We start from the raw sequence: 3,536 nt of genomic DNA, 5'->3' as shown, positions 1-3,536 counted from the left end.
CTAAAACAGTTGAATGGATTTCAATTTATCATAGAGCTGGCCATGACAACACCCATATGGATGATGGGATGTAACATCTTTTTAGGCTTTAATCTTAACTACCTAAGATTTTTGACTCTTTGCTTTTAAGATAAAATTAAATATGTGGTCATAGTTGAGTCCATCAAAACCACAACCTTTATGTTCTCCATTTCTGAGTGGTAAGGGAACTTACCAATTCATTTGAATCTTACATTTAAATGCAAAACAATTTAAAATCTGTACTGAAGCTCTCAAATCAAAATAAAAAACATAAGTCATTCTCAATGAACTATGGTCTGTGTTAAATTCAAGCTTGAAAGGGGACCATAAGCAGCTGCTTAGTTTGCTTTGCTTTGTACTGGCTCTGAACACCAACCTGATCAACACATTTAATTACAATAAAACACAGTAGAGTAGTTGACTGAGTTTCCAAACTGCATGGTAATCTATCTTTTGACAGTTTAGGTCCAACAAGTGTTTTATTTTATATCTGTTTTTGTCTCTTTCTCTAGACATCCATTAGATGTTACAGTCACTACAGGCTTTCTAATGACGGAGGAGAACAAATGGAGCTGGGTGTTGCTGTTATGACAGACATAAAGGTGGTTTGGGGTTGTTAATTCCAAAAATTTCATGAGCGTCCCTGCTTTCAACAATTTACACCCAGAATTGTTCTGTTTATGGCTAGATGTTTGCAGATTTTATATTGCAGACAGTAATAGCAGATCTGTGGCTGGAGTTCCTGCAGTGAGTTGATGGGCCTTTGTTGTTTTCTTCATTACCTGCTTGATTCAATTCAGAGGGCTGACCCAATTTTATTGATTGATTTTTATATGAAGATAAAAAAGGCAATTTAAAAAATTGAGTTAAAATGAAGGATGAGCAGTAGCGCTGCCTTTACAGGTGGGATTATTTAAATTAGCCTCTTCTGCATTGATTGAAACAAGTTGCTCATTTTCCTGCTTCACTCTTTGTTTGGCCTTCTGCTCTTCACACAATTCTAACAATTAGTTTATAGCAATCTCAGCAGACTAATGGCCTTGAGTTTGGTCATTTAGGTTAGAAGTTAGGCTTTTACAGAAGCTGTCAATCACTGACTTTCTTATTTGCTGAGTCGCTCTAAAGAGTCTTATTGAGTTTCTTTGGTCCACCTGTCTATTTGTCTCCTGTATTTTGTATACAATAGGCAAAATGGAGGGTGCTTCAGTGTACCTTTGTTTCTTTGAACAATAACTTAATGGCGGAACCATGAGTGGGTGGTATGACATTATACCGGAGCCTGAGTCACACAATAGCTCTGAGATGTACTTATGTGTTTCATGAAGCTGGAGACAACTGGAGAGAATAATTTGCCTCCATGCTGCTGACAATAAGCAATTGACTCGCGCAAAGGGGCAGAAATGACATTTTTACAATTTATGAGCTAATTACTGGACTACTTTTTGGGGAATGTTATGGAAATCAATATATTGTATTATGACGTGAAATGAAATAATGTATAATTATTCATTATAATGAAATAATGAAATGAACTGACAATTTTGTCAGATTGTCAAAATTATCTATGTGTTTGTGTTTAATTACGAGGGAAATAGTGAACATATTTGAATAAAAAACCTTAACATCCTAGAAGCAGCGACAGAAAAAGCAACATCAGCAGCACCATTAGCAGCACCGGTACCAGTGGGTTCTTCTGTACCATCTGCACCCACAACAACAGCAGCCTCCGCTGAACAACAGCAAGCAGCTCAGTTCCACAGCAGCAGCCTCATCATCAACATACCAGGAATTGTTTTAGCAACACCAGTAACTCAGGCAGTAAGTCTTTCTGTAGAACCAAGGTGGGTCTAAAAATAAAATTATTTATGTCTGATTCACAAGATCGCCTCAATAAATTATAGTACTATTAGAGTGTAAGTTTTTTCAAATGAGTGAATATTTGCAAAAACAATTAAGTTTAACCATTTGAAAATTGCATATCTTGTGAATTCAATTGAATACAGCAAAGACAACAGGAGAGGGAGAGAAAATAATTCACACAACAGACGAAAGAATAAGTTAAACTATTTTATTCTCAGCTGTTTTAGAGTTAAGGTGGTATATTAGCATTCTATTCTGACAGTATAGGTGTACTACTATCATAAATTCATCTTCATCAGTTATTGCTACCAAACATTTTAACACTGAGATACCTCAGTTGTTGCAGTACAAACAGTTCAATGTAGAGTCAATAATATTAGCACTTCCCTAGAGATCAGTTGTAATATAGATAGCTTCATATAATTCAGAGGATGTAAACCAGCTATTTAAACAGGTGAACCTAACAGACTTCAAAAACTAATACTAATCCCCAACTATCTACTGGTGTTTTACAGAGCAGTAAAACTAGTCAATTTGTACAGTTTCTGAATTGAATTTCTTGCCCATATCACCTACATTGGAGTCAGACCTAATTATTTATATTAATAATTTAACTTCAAAAATGTATTTTATAATTATTTCCTAAAAACTTGGTTGATTCCATTAACAAGGTGTGACCAGCAGGTGGAGATATCTAAAAAAAACTAACAAGACACACCAGAACACAGATTTAACAGTGTACAATACTTTAACAATTATCTAAAAGTTCTTTTTAAAACACTTCTTTTAAAATCCAAGGCATCGGGCTCACTACTTGGTCGCCGGAACCAAAGAAAAAAAGGGAACACACAAGAAGGGACAGACAAGATGAGGTTGTTCCAAGAAAACAAGCAAACCATGCAAATGCAACAAAATAAAGCAAGAAAACAAAAGAACATGCAACACAAAAGAAACACAGCACTCAACAGAARCAAATGAATACTTCAACAAACGGTAAAAGAAAATACTTCAAATGATGGAACAAGTTGTCGTCGTCTCTCCAAGTGCCCTTCTATGGGGGCCAGAGGAGTAATGCCCCGCCCACCAGCCTGCCCAATCCACAACAGGCTCAGCGDAGAGCGGCCAGAACAAACAGTGATAAGACAAAGCAGCAGAGCGTCCAAAGCACTGCAGCTCCCAACACTCAGTTGCCTGAAACAGAAAACTCATTAATGCTAAATACAAAATAAAATAATCCAAAACTAAATGGCAGGTAGCTTACCCAGGGATGGAGACACAGCCTACACCAGGAGGGAGCAGATCAGCAGGCGAAGACTAGGCAGAAGCCACACACCACCACAACCTCCAGCCGCGGCCGGTGTTATGCCCAGAAAAGCCCCCCTGCCCAAATTTGCACCCCCTGTCGCGGGAGCGCGCATCGCTCTAAGCTCTCGCATATTGACGAGGAAACGGATAAAAATATGACCGAAGAGGAAATTTTTAGTCGCGGGAGCGCGCATCGCTCTAAGCTCTCGCATATTGACGAGGAAACGGATAAAAATATGACCGAAGAGGAAATTTTTAAGATATTTGTAACATTATCACGTTTCCTAACCATGTAATCCCTAATACGGTGGGTTTTATTTCGCAAATTATTTGAAATAAATACGGTTTTT

General features: G+C 37.5%; 1 long non-coding RNA gene across 1 annotated transcript; it reads right to left on the bottom strand.

The window, feature by feature from the left end:
- Positions 1–2,610: 2,610 nt before the first annotated feature.
- LOC103465864 (uncharacterized) lies at positions 2,611–3,264 on the bottom strand. Its single transcript, XR_533862.2, has 2 exons — positions 3,143–3,264; positions 2,611–3,072 (listed from the first exon to the last, which is right to left on the bottom strand). It is a non-coding gene; the product is annotated as an uncharacterized LOC103465864 (long non-coding RNA).
- Positions 3,265–3,536: the final 272 nt, after the last annotated feature.

The sequence above is a fragment of the Poecilia reticulata genome, linkage group LG6, assembly GCF_000633615.1.
Source record: "Poecilia reticulata strain Guanapo linkage group LG6, Guppy_female_1.0+MT, whole genome shotgun sequence".
Classification (NCBI taxonomy): domain Eukaryota; kingdom Metazoa; phylum Chordata; class Actinopteri; order Cyprinodontiformes; family Poeciliidae; genus Poecilia; species Poecilia reticulata.
Note: the sequence above shows the minus strand (reverse complement) of the source record. Positions and strands in the feature narration are given on the sequence as shown.